This window comes from Acomys russatus, chromosome 23 (genome assembly GCF_903995435.1).
Source record: "Acomys russatus chromosome 23, mAcoRus1.1, whole genome shotgun sequence".
In the NCBI taxonomy this organism is placed as follows: domain Eukaryota; kingdom Metazoa; phylum Chordata; class Mammalia; order Rodentia; family Muridae; genus Acomys; species Acomys russatus.
The window spans coordinates 37,002,963-37,025,244 of record NC_067159.1 but is presented as its reverse complement, the minus strand read 5'-3'; the positions used below and the strand labels follow the sequence as shown (position 1 = coordinate 37,025,244).

The 22,282-nt window shown below is 40.9% G+C and overlaps 1 pseudogene; it reads right to left on the bottom strand.

Annotated features, from left to right (window-relative positions):
- Window positions 1-17,033: 17,033 nt before the first annotated feature.
- Window positions 17,034-17,364, bottom strand: LOC127206508 (protein PIGBOS1-like; annotated as a pseudogene).
- Between the last annotated feature and the right edge of the window lie 4,918 nt (window positions 17,365-22,282).

Here is a 22,282-nt window from a genome sequence, read left to right as displayed (position 1 = left end):
GAGGCCAGCCTGGTCTACAAAGTGTGTCTAGGACAGATAGGGCTACACGTAGAAATCCTGTCTCAGAAAAAGGGGAGAGAGAGAGAGAGAGAGAGAGAGAGAGAGAGAGAGAGAGAGAGAGAGAGAGAGTGAAAGAGGAAGGGCAATTTTCATGGTAAACAGAGCACAGAGGCTTTGTGAAATCATTCAAGATGATACTGTACTGCTGAAGACCTGCCATTACAGATCATCCAAATCCTAACACCTTACTTGACACGTGACCTTCAATGTAAACTAGAGACTTGAATTAATAGCAATACGTCTAGCTGGCTGTGGTGACACAGACCTGAAACCCTAGTTCTTAGGAGGCCTAGGCAGGAAGGTTGGTGTCAGTTCAAAGCCAGGCTAGGAAATATAGATACTCTGTAACCATCATCATCGTCGTCATCATCATCATCATCCAAAACTTAGTACACAATATCGGCTCATAAGTTGTATCAAATATGTCAGAGTAATGAAACGTGGAGTAAAGCAGGTTCCTTATATCTTTGTACTTTCTGCCCTTTTTAAACCAACTTAAAGCTGCTGTAAAATGTTAATTTTGGGGAACTTTAAATAGATGGTTATTATTAAGTAATTTCCTAAAAATAACAGATGGTGAAAATGCACAGGGTACACTTACTGTTTATTATGTAAGTAATTATACCAGTACGTAATACATTTTTAGAGGAGTAATCCTGTGCCATTACATGGTTTTTGCATATTACACATATGGGTGATTGTGAGTCACACTTCCACACAGCTGAGGGAGATGCTGGGGTTACCGACAGTCACCTGAAGGCTCACTAGGGTAGAGAAAATGCCAACATAGCTTCCTTTCACAGATGGTAAGTTATTGCTGGCTTCTAGCAGGAACGACCAAGTTCTTTTATCATTGTCATTATTATTATTATTTCTTTTTAAATTTATAAAATAATTACATATATTCTCCTCTTCCTTTTCCTCCCTCCAAGCCCTTCCATATTCCCTTCCTTCTTCTCTTTCAAATTCATGGCCTCTTTTTTCATTAGTTGTTGTGGTGTGTGTGTGTGTGTGTGTGTGTGTGTGTATTCATAAATGCATAAATACAACTTGCTGAGTTTGTATAATGTTACTTGCAAGTACATTTAAGGACTGCTCATTTGATACTGGATAACCAATTGATGTGCTCTCCCCCTGGGTAAAACTATTTCTCCCACTCTTAGCATTCCTTGGTTCCCTATAATTCTTTGCACTTTCCCTCACTCATATTAGTATGTCTATTGTTTTTGTTTGGTTCATGTTTAGGAGTCATGTTGGTGAGACTTCATGGGTGTAGTTACTGATATTCCAGGAAACATCATCTCACAGGAAACCCCCTGGTCCTCTGACTCATACGATCTTTCCACACCCTCCCCTGCAATGATTCCTGAGCCTTAGGGGTGGGAGTGTTTTATAGGTGAGTAAATTGAGGCTGAGCTCGCAGCCAGCATTTTGATCACTGTGGGATTTTGTAACATTTCTACCCATTGCAAATAGAAATTCCTTGGTGCAGAGTAAGGACTATACTCACCTGTGAGTATAAGGACAAATATTTAGAATGTTCTCCCCCAAGATCCATGACTTCACTTCACTGGGTAATTGTCAAGGTTTCTACAGGACTGGTTAGTTTTAGAGAGGAAATACTGACTTGTTCACTTGTAAAGTTTGTATTTTGTGAAGATATCTGGGCACGTGGACTTCTCTTGTTTGCTCTGTACTAATATAGACAGATCAGGTTGAGGCAGAAGAGAGGATGTACGGGTGGGTTGGGCCTAGAGACTGGAAACATCTTATGTGAAGGGTAGTCAGGTGAACACAAATGATTAGGCTCGTGTGCTGGATGTGTGTCTTGGAACATGCCAAGAGTGTGGGGGTAAATCTGGAAATTGGGGGTGGCGATCATGTGGCAGGAGGATCAGACAGACTCACCAGGCTAGACCCTGGAGATGGGTGTACAGGATATGGCCGAGTGAAAAAGTTCAGTGTCAATGTTAATTTTTTAAAAAGGACTAAGATTAGTTTTATTGGTTTGACACAGGATTCTAAATAATAGCAGACAAAAGCAATGACAAGGACCCTTTCATCTGTGAGCTACATTTTGTATTACAAAGAAGACACGCTTGTCCTCCATATCACAAAGGAACCAGCACCAACATGTGATTACCAGCTGAGCATGCACACAGTGCTAACAGTTCATTTGTTCTGTGCCAGCCCCACCCCCTGCCTCAGTGTTCCTGATGAGTACAAGGTTCACACCAGCAGAAAGCAACTTGACTCGGTGTTTCATAAAGTGCCTGGGCCCAAACATCCCAGAATGAGGGAAGAGCACGAAGGATGATGCCAAGAAATGGTAGACATCTCAAGACACCCCAGAATGAGGGAAGAGCATAAGGGATGATGCCAAGAAACAGTAGACATGTCAAGTACTGAAAAATGTGGCGGGCCACTTGACCAGTGGTCAAGAGTAGGACTAACCTCCAGAATGACGGACAGCCTCTCTTCCCTCATGTAGATCTCTCAGATACTAATCTACTGTCTCCTCAGTTTGCTGTCAGCTTTAAGCTGTTCTTGCTGTCTCTGTTCTTTGTCTTCTAGAAATGACAGGTAACGTGACCTTGAATCCCAGCTTCAGAAACACTGTCCAAACACTGTTTCCCAGATCTCGTGATTTCAGAGACAGAATTTTTTCTCAAAATCGTTCCGGGGATGCTGTCCATTTTTTCATCTGTCAAGTAAGCAGGGAGGACAAGGCTGGGGGCCGGGGAGGGCTGAGGGTCAGAGTTCAAATTCTGAAAACTCTCAGGGCCTCTGATGATCAAAAGAACAAGTCAGGGGGACTTGAACCCTAGACCTTCAGACTAAAAGTCTAATAGTGTGTGAACTGAGCTATCCATGCTTTTTTGCTCCCCTTCAGCCAGAGCTCCTTTCCCTGGCAAATGTCTCCTGCTGATTAGCAACAGGCTGCTGAGAAAAGAAAATTACCTAAACCTGCAGAAAAATTCCCCCCCTCTTTAGCTCAGAGAAGGGGTAGCATAAATCCACCAGCCTGCTAGGGGCTCTGCCTCTTTGTGAGGCAGTGAGAAAGAAGAAAGAAGAAAGAAAAAATGCACACACAAACACACAAGCAATTGATGAAACAGAGAGGCTTCAACCAGCAAATTTCACACAAGCTTGTCTGGGATGCCGGCATAGAGCTCGGCCAGCGCCAGCAGGGACTGCAGCACACGCAGGCTTCCTAGGAGAAAACTCTGTTCCTGGCTGGCTGCTTCGACTGGATCAGCCTGTACACACACACAAACTGTCAGAGGCTGTGCAGGAGGTGCAGCAAAACAGCTCTAGAACTCATGGGATGTGGCCCACTGCTTAGCACAGCCACAGTGGGTATCTCGGAGAGGCATAACCCCGAGAACTACGTCTCCTGAGGACTTAATGCTGCTATGGAGCATACACATCCCTCATAATAGATGAGTTGTATGAGAACTCTAAAGGGGGCTTCCAGCACCTCGCTGGGCAGAATCACTGGCACTCACCATAACAATGCTTGATCTCTCTCAGGCATTGCTGCTGGAGCAGATTAATGATTCAACCATCACCTGCAGATGTAGATTGCTAGCAGTGACTGCTACCGATAGAATTTTTTCACTGGTTGTGGTGGTGCATGCTGGTGGGATTGGCTGAAAAGGGCAGAGGCAGAAGGATCATGAGTTTGAAGTCAGCCTAGGCTACACATTTTTAGATTCCCAGCACTCAGAAGGCAGAGGCAAGTGGATCTCTGTGAGTTCAAGGCCAGCCTGGTCTACAAAGTGAGTCTAGGACAGCCAGGGCTGTTACACAGAGAAACCATGTGTCAAAAAAAAAAAAAAAAAAAAAAAAAAAAAACTAAAAAAGAAAAGAAAAGGGTTAAGATGGTTTTGCTAGTGGCTCTGATATAGAAATTCTTAAGAAAAATAGTTTTTTGGTTTTTTTTTAGCAAGATTAGGTAAGGATGTTTTTGCTAGTGGCTCTGATGCAGGAAGTCTTAGGGAACAAATTGAAGTTAAGAAAAAGTACACTCTTAATAGTAAAGCTAGGGACTTTCTGAGGTTGGTGAGCAAAGACAATAGCCCAGAGTAGCATTGGCTGACATGACACTCTGGGCTCATGACTGAGACTACAATTAATTTTCTTATACTTGTTTTTGCCCTCAGCTTCCTGGTATGATTTAATAAAACACTATTAATGAGTACATGCGAACTTTAAAGATTTAAAGTAGAAATGCCTGGTTCTTTTTATATAAAAGTTTAGATTTGTGATTCTTTAAAGATTTTTATAACTTACCTTTTAAGATAATTGTCTCTTTCTTTGTAACCTCAAACTGCAGCCTGCCAGTAAAGAAAAGCTGGCTGAGAAATTACCTTGCTTGCTCATACTTTGTTAATACATAACAAGTTGCTCAGTTACAAATGTATATGGGTTCTTGGGAATAACTTGTTTTTCATATTTGTTTCTCACCCATAATACATAAAACACTTGATCATGTGAGGGTATTGAGAAACATGATTTTCTTGTGTATACTCATTGTAATCATTCACTTAAAGAAAAATAGAATGAAGCCACGTTGTGATTTTTGTCTTGCATGAAAGATTTTTCTATGATATATAAGTCATGGGAAAAGAGAATAGAACTATGGGTTGGAGTGCAGTCTTCGGAGTTTGTTCCGTCCATTAAGTATATATGTGTATATGTGTGTATCTGTACAGTAGCTAGAGAGGTTGGAATCCCTTTCCATCTACCCAGTGTGTGGGGTGTGTGTGTGTGTGTGTGTGTGTGTGTGTGTAAAGAAGCTTGTGAGAAGAAGCTTGTTGGAACAAACCTACCTGCTGGAGTCTGTCTTACTTCATCATCAAGTATGTGTGTGTGTGTGTGTGTGTGAGAGAGAGAGAGAGAGAGAGAGAGAGAGAGAGAGAGAGAGAGATTTTTCTTTCCTCCTTTCCTTTTCTCCATAGATGATTGCCACAACCAGTGGAAGCCCCCTGCTAGGAGCCAACAGCCCTATTCCCCACTTACCTGGTAGCTATAAGCCCCCCACCAAGAAGCTATCAGCACTGGCCCACCGCCCGCAGTTTAATTCTGGCCCCTCAGTTCGCCACTATCCGTTAAGCCATTGCTGATAACAATCAGTTCCGGCCTGAAAAGTTGCCCTCAGAGAAGTCAGCCAGGTAACCAGCCAGACACTGGATCTACACCCTGACTAAGTTTACCCTGTTAATGTCAAAGCCAGTCTTTAAGAACGGACAATCAGACATGTAGACATATACACAGTCATACATTCTGTGGGTGGAGCAAGGCAAATCTCAAACATGCATACATACATACATACATATATATTTATATTTAGACATACAGCTATATACACTTACACATATCTACTCACATACAAACATATATACACATACACAGAAAATCAGACAGATGGACAAATATTTGGTGGATGGTAGGTAGAGCAAGCTCTGTCTACAGCCAACACACACATATTTACATGTATCTATACATGTATGTACATCTTATAGAGAGAGCAAGCTCTGAGCAGCTCCAACAACTTCAAACATACATTCTTACACACACACACACACACACACACACACACACACACACACACACACATACACACACACACACACACACACACACACACACACACACTAGTATTTTATTTTTTGTTCTCATTCCCTTTTATACCATCTGAGATAAAGTCTTTACATCAGAGGCAAAATTACTTCACATCCATAAAAACAATTATCATAAAAATTTGTTACAGGCTGGAGAGATGGCTCAGAGGTTAAAAGTACTAGCTGTTCTCCCAAAGGTCCTGACTTCAATTCTCAGCAACCACATGGTGGCTCACAACCATCTATAATGAGATCTGGTGCCATCTTCTGGTATGAAGGCATACACCCTAGAAGAATATTGTATACATAATAAATACATTAATTTAAAAAAGAATGCCATCTACCTTATTAAACAAAAGAGTTGTTACACAGAGGGATTTACAACAGGAGTATTGTTTATTTATGCCTAACTAAACATTTTTTAATCTATGTCTTCATTCTAACAGGTCATTGTAAGTTCAGAACAATAGTTTTTCATGAACTAGGTTGACAAGGTTTAAGGATAACAGGGCCCAAGGGGTTACAACAAGATAATTGTTCATATGTCTTTCCATTCAGACTCACACCTAACTAAATATTCCTTAATGATCTCTTAGCTCCATGAGTTTCTTATAAGTTCATAGTAATATTTCTATGTCATGGCTTAACAAGGATTTTTACCAAGAAACAGGCTGTCTATCTTATGTCTTATTTTTGAAGTCTTGTATAGCTAATTATCTATTTTCTGTTTTATAATCATAATAGAATCACTCATACCTAGTTCATGACTCTCCTTAGCATGGTGCATACCAAGACCTGTCCTCATGTCTGACTCTCCTTAGCATGGTCCTGACCTCATGTCTGAACCTAAGCTAGAGTGAATATTTGCTTGGATTGTAAATCTCCCTCAAGCCTATCTTCTCCCTAGTGCAAGTTATGTGACAAAAACATGTGAAGGTTCACAGACTCTATGTGCAGCTTTTGTTATTCTACATGAGATAATTAAACTTACTTGAATCAAATCAGTAATTCTGTAAAATCATTATCAGGAATTATGAAATCACCAATATTGGTTCTGCCAGAAACCTGCACAGCAGAGTGGGTGAATACCCAGGAACAACAGGCAGTGGGGGTCTCTGCCATGCCCAATACACAAGAAGTACAGTAATAATAAGCATGGAAAAGCATATCAGCAACAGGAAATAATCTAGAGACAAAAATTCCTGAGGTCTACACCTCTTTAGGGTAACCCAGTAGTCAGGCAGCTGTACAAAAACAGTGGGCTGTATCCAGAAAGCTCACTGGCTTGCCTCAGCCATTCCTGCATGGCTCCTGGCAGCGTACATACACACACACACACACACACACACACACACAGGCAAATGAACACACTCTCCCGCCCTTTCTTCTTTGTTTTAAGCTGGTAAGATGAGTTCACACGCTTCTTCTCAACGCTCAACAGAGATTAAAGACACAGTCTTTGAACTTTGAGCTTCACCTCAAGCTCACTCTTTACATCTCCTATAAATAAGAAAAGGACACTTTATTCTTTTAAAAAAATGTAATTGCTGAAAAGAAAAAAAAAATCTTTAAAACACAAACTTGATCTGAATCAATTCTGTGATGTTTCTTATGCCACCACTGTACCCCGGCATCTGTTGCTGGTCACCTAGCACTTTTCCACTCCAGCCCAGGTATGGGAGGAGGGATGCTGTGGAAGGCTTCCTCAGTCTTGTCCCCCATCTTGAACATTAGAGCAGTTGGCTCACAGATTATTATCCCTATTACTAGCACTCACTGTGGCCACAAAGCCCTGTGAAACATGCGCGTGAACTCAGTATAGAGTTTAGATGGTGAATCCATTTTTCCAAGGTGGTCATGTGATCCACCCCTCTTCAAATTCTCCTCCATGTCCCTGGGAGGCAGGACTGGGGGCCTGCGTTTGCAGACCAGACTGTGGGATCAGTCAAGTGAGGATGGAGTGCTGCCAGAGAAGACAGGTGCCTACGCATTGACAGCTCCAAACAGATACTCAGTGCTCTTCCACGGAGGAGGTTCAGAACTGCCAGATCCAGGCCCATGGTCTACTGCTTTCTCTGCAGGTGCATATCCCTGCCCCAGGCCAATAGCATCCTCAGGACTGGATTCAATAGAATGTACCTGTATCTCTGTGGCAGGGGAGATGGGGGGAGGGTGTGGGAGGCTGGGGGAATGTAGAGCATTTGTCTGGATCCCCAAGGCCCCAGGCTGTGGATTATTTTACATGAAGACTGGAAACATTAAGAGAGGATTTCTGGTTTCTGCCCTGCTAAATTCTCCTCCTACCCATGGACAGCAAGTGGCAACTCCTGGGGCAAGGTAGGTTCTGTGAGTCAAGTCACCCGAAGTGAGGAGGTGGGTCACACTCTCCCACTCCTTTCTTTTTGTTTCAAGCTGGTAAGACAAGTTCACATGCTTCTCTCATGGTCTCGCCAGAGATTAAAGACTCAGACTTTGAACCATGCCTTGGGCTTTGCCTCAAGCACAGGAGCAGCTATTACTGTGGGGGGAAAAAAAAACTGGAGGAGGGGCAGGGGGCTCCTCCTTTCATCTGGCTTTCTACCTCTATAAATCCAGGAAGAAAAAGTAAGGGAGCTTGTCTGGCAATTCGTGTTCCACAAAGTTTCCCCTGAATTAATGAAATGTTTTAAGGGAATGATTTGATGGTTGGGTTGTACATATTTGAGCTCAATACTGCCACGTGTTAAATAAGAGAAATTGATCTTTCTTCTACACATAGGGGTCTTTCAAGAACTGGACAGCCCAATAAAACTAACAAGAGCTCAGAGCTACTATCAAATTTGACACTTATTGTACTGAATTTCTTTGACTCACCAACTACCCATGGTTTTAATAATACTTAGATCTGAGGATGAAATTGCTTGTTGTGCATACTAATAGAACAGATGCGTACAAAATAATCCTACTATGCTCTTAAGGATCTCCTCCCAGCCAGATAAAATCAGGGAGAAGGAAGCCACATAGTGCCTTGGAAAATCATAACTATTAAGAAAGCCAAACTGTCCAGGCAGTGGTGATGCACACCTTTAATGCCAGGACTAGGGAGGCAGAGGCAGACAGATCTCTGTGAGTTCAAGGCCAGCATGGTCTACAAAGAGAGTGCAAGACAGCTAGGACAAGAAGAGAAAAACCCTATCTCCAAAAACCAAAAGCGAAATTGTGGCCAAAGATTTTTTAAAAATCCTTCTCTGCACACTACCATACATATGTCACACATGCGGACCACCATAGCTACATACTACCACACTATGCCCTCAGGCCCTTCCTAGTAGGACTATGTCCACATCTCACAGTCTCCTAGGAGCGTACTCTTCTCCCATCACAACAATACCACCGATGACCTTGGAATTTTTTTTTTTCCTAGTTCTCCACAAATTGGCCAGTTTGAAGAGGTTATTCTAGCAGAATTTAGCTCTAGTGACAAAAGACAGAAGAATAATTCCTCACACCTTGACACACCTGAAGGCCGGAGTCACGCCCACTGTGGCCTGTGGCCCCTTCTTTGCTTTGCTAGTCCCGGCACTTCCAGCTGCTCCTGTTGATAAGCACATGGCTCAGATGTGCTTTCTCTAGCCTGGCTTCACCTTCCTTGGCTTTTTCTTCCTCACCCAGGGAATGAGCTGCTTGCCTTAGCAGTAAATGTTCATTCTCTCCTGTCCTTACTGTAATAGGCCCCCAGGTGACCTGGTGAAGGGGACCTTACTCTCCTTATAGCTACCTCAGACTGTGACCTGTCAGGCATTCGATGCAATTTGCCAGATCACCTCTACTCACCTTTCATACAGCTTGCTTTCAAAAACAGAGATAATAAATCTCTCACTTAGTGTAAAAAGTTCCCAACCTTAGTGTAGCAGAGAACATTAACATTTCTATTTCCAGTGCTTGAAGTGTAACACTAACGAAGGTCCTCAGAGAAACATAGCTTCCTGGTGTCCTTTAAACTATATATAAATCTGTGAATAATCTAAAACACTGTGTTCAAATTAGGGTGGTGATCTACTCATGGATCTTAGCGGGTTAATGCCAATTTGTCTTTCAATAAATAAAATTGAAACAAACTGAGTGTGTTTCCTTGAATTTTCACTTGCTTTCTGTTTATGTACAGCCACATAGATGCATACGTACAGATTGGTTTTTGTTTTATTGAGTCGGGCTCTTGCCATATAACTTAGCTAACATGGAATTTACTATATAGGCCAGTCCAACCTCAAACTTTTATACATATTCTTTTGCCTCCTGAGTGCTAGAACTACAGATGTACGCCATCTTGCTATGATCAGTATCCAAAAGCTGAGGGGTCATCTGTTCCAGCACCATGACATGTTGGAATACGGTCTGGTGCTTTGTATTTGTTAATTGCTTGATGCCCTGTGCCCCAAGATTCTTACTGTCATGCAACCCAAGTATTGCTGTTTAACCTTGCCTCCCTGTTTGACTAACAGAAAGCCTATACCTGGACAAGGCCAGAGGAAGGGGCGGAGCAAAAGTTCTCTGGCTTGTGGGAGGCCCTTGGGAAGAAGGAAGGACAGGTACAGAAGGAGAGAATGGGTCTACCATGAGAGAGCACATGGTCTGATCGGTGTGGATGGAAAACATTAGCAAGTATTTATGGATTATGGATGGTGGGGGTTGGTCCACATAGGAATTATTAGAAGCACAAGGCATGGGATGGAGATTGAGAGATATTGGATGATAGTTTAGGGGGTTAATTTCTGCCCGACGCCAGATAAAATAAGGATAGAGGGTTATTTGTTACCGCTGTAATAATTATAAACCTAATAATAAACATTTATTAGGCCATATCATTAACCGAACCACAACAATGGCCCTTGGTTTCTCCTGTGTCAGCTCATTAACATCTAGCCCAACTCTCACCATTGTCACCCTAGGCCAGGCTTTTCTATTCTCAAGTTCTCCGACGATCACGAGCCAATTTAACTTCAACCTGTGTTGTTATTCAGGTCCCTTATGGTTTCCAAAGGACATCCTTCCCTGCTCAAAATCCTTCTTTTCCTCCCAAACGTTTGTGCAACAAGCTGGTTTCCACCATGTGGTAGTGCAGCATCCTTCGGGGGCCCTGTTTGCCTCCAGTCTCTTTCTTCTGTCCTTTTGGCCTCTGGCGGGCTCTCGCTTTCTGTTCCTTATGCCACAGTGTGAGGCAGCAACCCCCAGCCTACCCATCAGGCATCCTAGCCATCTTCTAAGTCACACTCCGGTCAAGGCACAGCACACTTCTTCCACTGTCCACCCCAGAGAACGCATGCGCAAGTGTCTTCCCTCTTCCTTTCGGAAAACCTTGGTATGACATCATTTTTGTCTGTTTGGTTTTGTCTTTGTTTTGTTTTTGTGTCCGTTTTTTCCTAGACAGGGTTTCTCTGGGTAGCCTTGGCTGTCCTGGACTTGCTTTGTAGACCAGGCTGGCCTCGAGCTTATGGAGATCGGCCTGCCTCTGCTTCCCAAGTGCTAGGACCATAGGCATGCGCCATCACAACCAGTATGGTTTCTTTTATCTTCCACAGACTGAAATTGCTGCTGCCCTCATAGTTCATAATTCATTTTCTATATTTTTTGTCTTACCGTTTCAAGGAGATCATGAGTTCTTTTTAAAAGATGTTTCAGTTTTTCTTGTCACCCATAGCATTGACACTTGAGGACCTTTATCAGCTACCTTAATGACAGATTTCTCATGTAATACACAGGATGCTAAGGTCACAATGACCTAATAGTTTAGCATTTCATCATTGGTTTGGAGAAATACTATGCAATTTTTTTTCCAACCAGTTTCACTTTCTAAAATGAAGATAGCTATTATTTATTTATGCTTTTGATTTTTAATTATTTGCAGCGACGCTGCTGACATTTACATAGACCTGTGAATATGTGATCACAGTAACTTGTGACTCATGACCTCAGATTTTTGCCATTTTTATATTTGGAAGACAATCCTTGCTACTCATTATTTTGACATAGTTTTTGTCATTCACAGTTATTATAGAATGCTTAAAAAGATTTGTTTATTTATTTATTATATATATATACACATGCAGGCCAGAAGAGGAGACCAGATCTCATGATAGATGGTTGTGAGCCTAGGAATTGAACTCAGGACTTCTGGAAGAGCAGGCAGTGCTCTTAACCTCTGAGCAATCTCTCTATCCCTACAGAACTACCTAACTGCATTTGAAAATGTAGATTTTTCTGACATTTAAATTTTATCTCAATTTTAAAACAATAAATAGAAAACCAAGTCTTTTTATGTTATTAAAATAGGGGCTGGAGAGATGGCTCAGTGGTTGGGAGCACTGACTGTTCTTCCAGAGGACCCAAGTTCAATTCCCAGCACCCACATGGCAGCTCACAACTGTCTGTAACTCCAAAATCTGACACCCACAGACATACAATGCACATAAAATAAAAATAAATAAATTATTTTTTAAAAAATAAAATATTCAAATCAAAGATTAGCTTTTAGGACAAGAGATAAGTTAAATACTTAGGGTTCACAATTGTACCTTTCGGTTACCTATAGCTACTTATAAACTAATTTTGACTAGTATAATGTCTTTATGCTTTCTATTGTCCATGGTATAGAGTCAATGTTTTCTAATTTTCCATCAGTTCTAAAACAAAACTTTTTTTAATCAGTAAGTTTTTCTTTCACAGTTTCACATGTATACTATGTATCTCGGCTCCTCCCCCTCTACCCTTCCCTCCTTCCCTCCCATTCTTCCTTCCCCTTTTAACTGTTTGAGTTTTGTTTGATATTCCATAGAGTTTAATCAGGGCTGTCTGTGTGATCTTAGGTTCATAAGTAACCTTTGGAGCTTGGTGGGTTTACCAGTGGGTATTCAACTAGATACTTCCCCTTATCCCAGAATCTGTCACTTGCCAACAGATCAGAAGTATGATGTAGGGTCCCACGAGTCCTCATCCCTCCATTTTGACTGTTTGGATGGTATGACTGCTGTGGAACCAGTGCCAGCACACACAGTTACCCTGTGTTCATGGTTGCAATATCTGTGCCCTGAATGGGAGATAACATTTATCAGCATCTCTCCCTGTCTTCTGTAAAGCCCCTTGGCATTTTTTTTTGGGGGGGAGCAGTGTTCAAGACAAGGTTTTGCTATGTAGTCTTGGCAGTCTGTAGACCAGGCTGGCCTCAAACTCAGAGATCCACCTGCCTCTGCCTCCCTAGTGCTAGGATTAAAGGCATGCACCACCATTGCCCAGCAAGCGCCCTGAGCTTTAAAGGGAATGACTGGTCAAGATCTAAGTACCCATCGGTTATTTAGTTTTGGCATCTTGTGCAACCATTTTTTAAAAAAGATTTATTTATTATATATACAGTATTCTGTCTGCATATATGCCTGCATGCCAGAAGAGGGCACCAGAATATCATTATAGATGGTTATGAGTCACCATGTTGTTGTTGGGAATTGAACTCTGGACCTTTGGTAGAACAGTTGATGCTCTTAACCTCTGAGCCATCTCCCCAACCCCAACAACCATGGGTTTTAAAAATACATAAAAATAAGCTATTAGCAGATGAAATAAAGTCTCCCTATCAGTTGCTGTTACCCTTTCAGAAGGCTTATTTTCAGTTGCCATATTTATTTAATTACGACTTGAATAAGAGACAGTTTGTGGATTGACACTTATTCGCAGTTCACACTTAGATGACACTATTTTCAACTACATATCCCTCCAGAATGAGGACACGATTTTTTTTTCTCATCAGACCAGAGCTGGTTTAGTCAACAAATTGATTTCTGGTTAAGCTTTATCAATTGTTTTACTCACAAATGGCAACTGCAGCACTAAATCATTCAACATATTGAAAATTCAGACCTTAGAAACTGGCCTAGGTCAATTTAATCTCTAATCATTAGCTTACAGTGGCCACAAGATCATAAAACAACATTTAGCATTATTCTACATTAAATATCAATTAAACTCCTAATGTGTTTATTCTTCAATTCCATTAACTAGAAGACATCACTTAGGAAATAATTAACATATAATTATAACAACCCCAAAAGTAGAGACAGGAATAATTTAATTCTAAAATCATAAAAATTTTCAGTGTTGAACTTTGATGCATGACTTATAGATTTACAAAAAGTACTACTTAAAATCATTAACATGAAACAGCTCTTCGGAGTCCTCTTTGGAGCTTGTTTTGTTTTGTTTTTCAGGGGAAGGTAAGGAAGGGATTTTTCACACCTCCCTTATCTGAAAGGCTAGCAATTATGCATGTCGCTACTAGATGACTTTATGAACAAGTAAATGAAAGAGATTTGACAAAGTCCATTGGGCTGAGTACCATTATAGACACCCTAACTACTCCTTTATTACTTAGGGAATAAAACCAAGTTGAGCAATTATTTTAAATCTCTATAAATCCCATGAGCTAGCCTAAAGAGACATTCTCCACTGAAAAATTCCTAGTGACCAGATTGGGTTGTTGTTTTGTTTCGTTGGCTGATCTACTTACGGCTTAAAAAAAAGATCTTTTTATTTACGTGAGTCCTTTCTACCTGAAAAGATGACCTCAAGTTCCTTAATCCAAGCCCTATGTTAAGAGGTAAAACAGTATTAGGCTGGGGCCAAGGAGATAGTCCACCTCGGTGGAGCTCATCCAAGAGTAGAGCTGTGGTTGCTTGCCTCAGAGTAGAGGCATTGAAGGACAATGTCCTCATGGAAACCAGTACTTCTTTTATTGTTGGAAGAAGAGTTATTCTTCCCGAGGTGAAAGAAATAAAACGAGATTTTATACTCAACTGCAGAGCCTCATGGGTGACTCTGTATTAGGTAACTTATTTCTAGCTTTGATTTATCCTGTGAAACCATATTGCTGCAGAATTTGTGAAATAAGGATAAAGCTAGTTAAAATCTCTTATTTACATAAAAAGGCAGAAACTTTCATAAAGATGAAATCAACCAGTGGTGATGTGACTCATTGGTAGAGGTCTTGCTTACTCATGCAAGATTCTGGTTTTGAGTCCCAGCATGGAGACAAATTAAAAGTAAAGAAAATAATGATTTAATACAGGCGGTTATGTCATTGTACAGTCAAACGGCGGTAATTTGTCCCATTTACAAGAATATTACTTCATGGGAAATGAAAAGTACTAGCCACATCAACTGAAAAACCATTATTTGTTAGTGTTTTTCTTGCATCAGTATGTTTCCCCTTTGGCATAGATGCATACAAGTTTACATACTACATGTAACTTGGCAATACAGACACTTTCTTTTCTTTTTTTTTTTTTTAACAGATTTTATTTATTTATTATTTATACAGTGTTCTGCCCACATGTGTGCCTGCACAGCAGAAGAGGGCACCAGATCTCATTGTAGATGGTTGTGAGCCACTATGTGATTGCTGGGAATTGAACTGAGGACCTTTGGAAGACAGTGCTCTCAACTTCTAAGCCATCTCTCCAGCCCCAAGCCACTTTCTTTTGAATGTTAGTGTAACAATCAGGTAGATTGCTTTTGCTTAAATAGCATTGACTCCTCACTTGAGCCCAGCAAGTGACCAAAAGCAGACAAAACAGGTGGTGTCCAGCCATTGTCTTCGCTCTACACTCATTGTGGATTCTAAGAACAAGATTGATCAGTACACACCTTTATGATGAGGGATTATGCACACAAAGCTACATGTATGCAAGCTCAAAGACGATCTGCCAAAATGAGGGCAAGTTTCTATAATGATGGGGTTGGACCCTGAAACAGGAGTTTTGAGTAACCAGATTGCTCCTCTGGAACAAGGAGGACTTCTGCCCACTACCTATAGAACCAGAACCAAGACAATGGCCATCAATACGACACTTTAACCAGATCTTCTCAATTATGTGCTCCTCCTGCCCTGCTACCCAATTCTTCCTCTATTTAAACCCATGACTCCTGCCAATTCCTTAAAGATAGTTTTGCAATCTCTTTACAATCTCGTTACTTCTCTTTTTACCACAAATTCTTTCTTTAAATGGTGTGTTGGGGTGGGTGGTTGAGTCCAGCCTATTGAGAGCCCTGAAACCTGATGACTAAATACAGCCTGTAGAGATCCCTGGAGCCTGGGCTTTTACTCCAAACTTTGACGTCAATTGTGCACTTGCCAGTATATTTTAAACTCCTTACCACTTTTTTTAAACACCATGAATCTATGTGTGTATATAGTCTCACCTACCTAAATTGCTTTACCTTGTAACTAATTGATTATAAGAACAAAAGGCTACAGTCAAATATCTATCTTGCTTTTCCTATATATATTGTACTCCTAGGTAACTAATAGGTAAAACAAATACCTGTCTCCAGTCCACATCCCCTTTTTGTGACGCTACAGATAAAACACAGATTCTAGGCAAATGCTGCACCACTGAACTCTATCCCAGTCTCAAGAGTTTTCTTTTAAGCAATATTCAACTAACAATAAAAAAAAAAATCAAATGATTACATCACAGCATCAGCACTTTGAAAGTCTGAGTGACTTAATGAACTGGGACAATGAACATCAACGTTTCCCTGCAGCATAAAGAGACAAATAGTCAGACATTAAGGAAGAATGGAAACTGGTCAATCCCCAGTTTTCAGAAAATCGAGAGTGTGTTGATAAACTCCATAATAAGAGGACCCCAAAACACCCAAGCCTGTGGGATGCCTTGTGTTAAATGGGCAGATTTGTCAACAGATGAACTATAAAGAATAAAGTGGAGGATAGACCCATATACTATGACATAAAACACATAACCCCCCCCAAAAATATTTTTTTCTTGCTTCTTTGAGATAAGGTCTTACTCTATATCCTAGGCTAACCTGGAATTCATTAGCTAGCCCAGGCTGCCCTTCAGCTTTCAGCAGTACTACACTCAAGCCTCCATGGTACTGAAAGTGTGTACATGAACTATTATTCCTCTACAGGGTGAGGCATGCAGGCATAAGTCGGATGGGTCACCAGAAGGGGCTTCTAGAAGGATGGTGAGTCTTTATGTGTAAGCCTAAGAGGTAGACAGTGTATGACTTATAGTAGTTCAAAGATGTATCATTTGTTTTATGTAGCTTTTCTACATACATTTATAATAAATGTTTCTTGATACAGCTGTTTCTTGATTTGCTCATCACCCACTTGGGAAACACCACCAAGGTCTAAGGGGTGTTTTTCCTGTGAGCTTTACTGTGAAAGTTGCTTTCCTGTCAAGAGAACTTGTTAAATTCCTTTCATACCTCCGAAATACACCACTGTGGCTTATCTCATCCCAAGTCAGAGGTTGGCTTCCCAGCAATTAAATTTTTTTTCTGTTCCTCATGATTTATTTACTTAAAACATGCCTAAGTTTTCACTAGATTAATAGTCCGTGTATGACTTCAATAGAACTTTAAGCAATGCCTACAATTTCAGTTCATGCAGATTTAGCTCCTCTTTTCTTCTGGTTCTTGCAACAGTTTGACCTTTTCTTTTAATTCCTTCTGATCTCTGGAATATTGTTCAAATATTGGCTGATAAATATACATTCATCCAGCAACTCCAAGGACAGCAGCAAAAAGCAGTTGTGGAAGAGTCAATCTCCCAAGCATTGCTGTGGCAGGTAGCACCAAGTCTTGGGGGCCTGTGCTCCATGGGCAGCAAATTTCTTCAGATCAGAGAACATGGCAGTGGGATGAGCAAAATGGTCACCCGGAAGCAGGTTCTCAGCACTACACTGGCTCCCTCTGATCTGTTACCTCCGAGCGCCTCCTCAACGGACGCTGAGTTGAGATGCTGGGCGCAGTAAAGCACCCAAGTCTTAAGTTTAGTCTTTTCCAGAACTGAACTGCAGTCCAGTAGGTGTGCTCAGGCGCCACTGAGAGACTCAGCTGCTTCCCCCCAGCAATTAAAATTATTCAAGTATTCTACAGGAATTCTGCCTACAGTCTACATAGAGGTCTAAGCACAGGTGGAGAGTGTCCTGGTCTCCTGGCCTTTGTTGTTGCCCTGACATCTTCCCCAATTTAAACAAAAACCATCCTTCTTTAACCAAATGAGAAAGGTGTGTACACTTTAGAAATATCTCCTACACTTTATGCAGTACAAACCTACTCTGGGACCCACCATCTCTAGCCCCATATATTCCCCAAGAGAAGAGATGGTATATGCTTACAAAAGAATTCTACAAGAATGTTCTTTGCAATTTTTTAAAGTTACAAACTGTTTTTTTAATTATGTTTCTTTTTGACATATACATTTATATTATTACACATGGATAAAATAAACTACATACAGCAGGAAGAAGCACGAGACAGTCAGGAGTCATATAAATGTTACATTCATAGTGATTTGGCTATTTGTATTTGGCAAACAGAAAGCAAACATCTTTCCTATCCTGTTGGGTCTAAATTTCTGAATGAAGATCTTTGCAGCTTTATTTAAGTGCCTGGCCCCAGACTAGAGACCATACAATTGCCCATCAGCAGAGAAGAGAACATGTAATATATTTATGTAATTGGATGCTAATCCACAATTTAAAACGGGGAGAAATGACTAACACACGGAACAACAGCAAGAAATTTCAATAGCATCATTAACTGAAAAGCACTAAACTCAAAGGAGAGTATACATCTTATGACCGTGTTTGTGAGATGTTTACAACACAGTTCAACAGTCAACTAGGAAAATCAGCCAAGGAGTTGCCTTTTGAGCAGGGGTACAGAGACTCACAGGAGCAAGTGCTTTGTGTACTATATGTAGTTGGTATGAGGCTAAGTGAGATTTTGGTGGAAGAGGTTGCTATTCGTTTATTTTTCCTGTAGATACTAGGCAGGAGCTTTACCAGCAGTTGGTGCCCCACCCCGTCCTCATCCCTACAAGCATGCTGGCAATTGGCTATATTTCTGAAAGAAGCTGGAGTTGCCCAGAACAAGTATGTGTCAAAATATAAACTTACTGCATTGTGTTTTACATAAAAATTTCATCAAAATAAGAAGATCCCACAACTCTAGGTCATGGCATACATATTAAATTATTTATGAGTAAATTTTAAGGGGTCTATGGACTGTTTGGAAACAATATGACTACAAATCTAAAGGACTAGTGGATGACTAGAGCTCTGGACCAATCAATAGAGATATGGTAAAAAAAAAAGAAATCGGGTAAAATGCAAACACTAAGATGGGCAGCGCACAGATTAACCATGAACTTTCAACTTGATTATGTGTTTAAAATTATTGTGGGATGAGGCAATGGGACTTGTTGACAAGCCTGGTGACTTGATCCCACCTGCGTGGGATCTCTGGAATCAACAATGTAGAAAGAACCAACTGACTCACAAATGTTTCCCTCTGTCCTCCAGATCCAAACCATGACAAGTGCACGCACACCACACACACACACACACACACACACACACACACACACACACACACACACACACTCACACACACACACACACACAAGTAAATGTGTGAAATAATAAACAATAGAAATTAAATTACCACAATAAGAAATATGAGCAAGGGTAGGAAATGAGATCATCTCATTCCTTATTTGGAAATCTGTAGGATTCAACCAAAAATCAAAACACAAATTCCTGGTGCCCAGGCCTTGCAGGCCCTCCTAGATTTTTGTTTATTTGTTTGGTTTTGGTTTTTTGAAACAGGATTTCTCTTATAGTCCTGGTTGTCCTGGACTCTTCTCATAGACCAGGTTGGCCTCAAACTCACAGAGATCTGCCTGCCTCTGCCTCCTGAGATCTGGGATTAAAGGCATGCACTACCATGCCAGGCCTGGTCTCTGCTTCCACCTCACATGAGTTTAGTTCAAGGACATGCTGCCTTCTGTCTGCTCTCCAAATCTAAGCAAGGCAGTTTGTTAGCAGAGCGCAACTGCTTCTGTCTGGACTAGTCTTTACCTGGATCTTCTTAGTATTTTTCTTTCTTCTCTTGGTCATTGTAATTACTGAGAGAGATGGTGAATTATCACTTAATAGATATCACTGTGCCCAGTTACCTGTATCCATACTGCCTTGCTTGCATACTACTACTGATCTACACTGAAATTCATTTTTGTGTGACCCTCATGAGCTCTACAGTCCCTCTCAGTATCTGCCTTTGACATAGGTGCCTGATGGATACACACGTATGTCCTGAGCACTAGGGAACTAACGCAGGAGGATCGTGGCACTCAGTTTGAGGCCAGCCTGAGCTATATAGTGAGTTCAAGGCGAGGCAGTGCTACATAGCAAGACCTAGTCTACAAAATAAAAAACAGACAAGACATGAGGGCATATACCTGAAACCCCAGCACTTGGGAAGCAGAGAAAGAGGAATCAAGGGTTTAGTGTCCTTCTCAATGATATAGCAAGTGTAACATAGCCAGCACGGGCTACATGAGACTGTCATTCAACTATAGAGAGAGAGAGATGATATCTCCAAAGAAACAGTAAATATATGCCTATATGACAGAGTAGCCTAAGAAATAAAATCACCATAAAAGAAAGAAGTAGAACTGAAAAGTATATACTAGAGGAAGAACATAGAGGAAGAGGACCTCAGTTTGCCCCACCTAGGGGACAGAGAACAGTGCCACCAACATATGCCTAGCAAAGCCTACTATAGCAGAAGTAGAAAGACCCAGCTGGTGCATATATAGTAACAAAGCCAGTGGTTTTAAATTAAGCCACAGAGCTTAAGAAACTGTTGGATTTTTGTTTGTTTGCTGGCTTGCTTGCTTGCTTTGTTTCTAGTTTTAAGCTGGGTGTGGTAGCAAACGCCGACCTATACGTAATCCCTGAACTCAGGAGGCAGATGGAGGACAATAGACAGTTTGAAAATAACCTGGAATACATAGAGAGTTTGAGGACAGCCTGAGCTACATGGGGAGACTATATCTCAGAAAAGAACAACAACAAAAAATCTTTTAAAACAATGAAATTCAACTCTATGGGACCATAGCACTTTTATAACTAAATTTATAATAAGAATAAGTGGATATGTAACATATTCAAAGCCTAGGACAAGTATATAGATAGAGGTCTGCAAGTGTCTATGAATTTTAAATTTCTATTTGGCTGATATGTTAAACATAGCACACAATCCTGTTAATAAACAAAAATATCTTAAATATAACATTTAATAACACAAAAGATATAATATATATATATATATATATGTATATAAAAGATACATTTAGATAGATCTAACTAAAAGATGGCCAAGTGTCAGAGACTAGACTTAACCATTATTTGAGTACCTCTGCATGTTTTGTTCATAAGCCGATGATGCTTATGAGTGCTTTAATGGTATAGGCTACTTCTCTGCTCTTTAAGCTCCTTTTAAAAACAGTGTAATGATTCACTAATCCCTTTTGAGCTATGGTTGGCACACTAAGATTTGTGTTCATCCATCATCCCCACCATGAGGACTCTCTGGTCCTTCACGCTATACCTTTTAGTGAAGTTCCTCTCTGGCTTCCAAAGCACTGCCTCACCTTCCCTTCAGAGCCCTGCCCAGCCATCTCTATTACATCATCCTGTTTCCTCTCGAAAAGCTCTTTCACCTCAGGGCCCGATCGTGCATGAGAGGGCCTTTCTCCTAATAGACCTCATTTGTGAAGGACAGTTGTGTATTGGCTCCTTCAGAACCAAGAGCCCTGGCCTTTCCTTTTCTTAACAAAACAGAGAGGAGAAATGAGCATATTCTGAAATCAAAGAAATATTGATGACCGGAAAAGTACCTCATTTAACCAGAGCCCATGACATTTACACAAAGATTTGGCAAGGGCATTGGTCTTTTCTCCTACCTAAGATTTTTCCACCACTCAGTTCCTTACTGAACAGCAGATTTGTCTGATAGGGGATTGCCAAGGGTACAGTACACAGAACGTGTGCATTTGGACATAGATGACTCAGACAGGAGTGACTATGGTGCACTTTCCTAAGAAGGGAGTGGTGGCAGAAAGCATCTTGAGTTCTGCAGGGAGCACTCTGCCAGCCCAGCACCCCAGTATTACAAGAAGATCTGGAAGATAATATGCACCGACAGACAAATAGGTGAACCTAAGAGAGAGGCCTGAGAAAGCTACCATGATGGTGTTCCACAAACCAACCTTTAACCTCCTCTACCTTGGTGAAGTAGAAAGAGGATGAGAGAGGGAGGGCAAATGAGCAAACAGTGTCTGAATTTTGAGTGTTTAATTGGTGGCACTCCTCCAACACAATGCAATGCCTTCGTGTTTGATTTGCGTAGGCTGAGGTAAAGCCTGTCCTTTGCTGCTGCTTAAGCCAGTCATCTTCAGCCCCTTGTTGATGTTCACATGGTACGGCAAAATGCCAATTAATCACAAAGTGAAATTTGAAATCTCCCAAGAAACAGTACTGAATACACTTGTTGAACTTCCCAACTTAAAAAAAAAAAAAAAAAAATTGCACATCTAGCATAATTAAACCAGTTAACAATGGACAATGGTGATAACCTACCCAGACAAGGAGTAACCAGAACTTCTAAAAAGTTGATTTCACTACAAAGAATTAAGACAGACGTTTGGGGAAACAATGAAGTGAAGATTACTTCTGCGGGCAGAAATT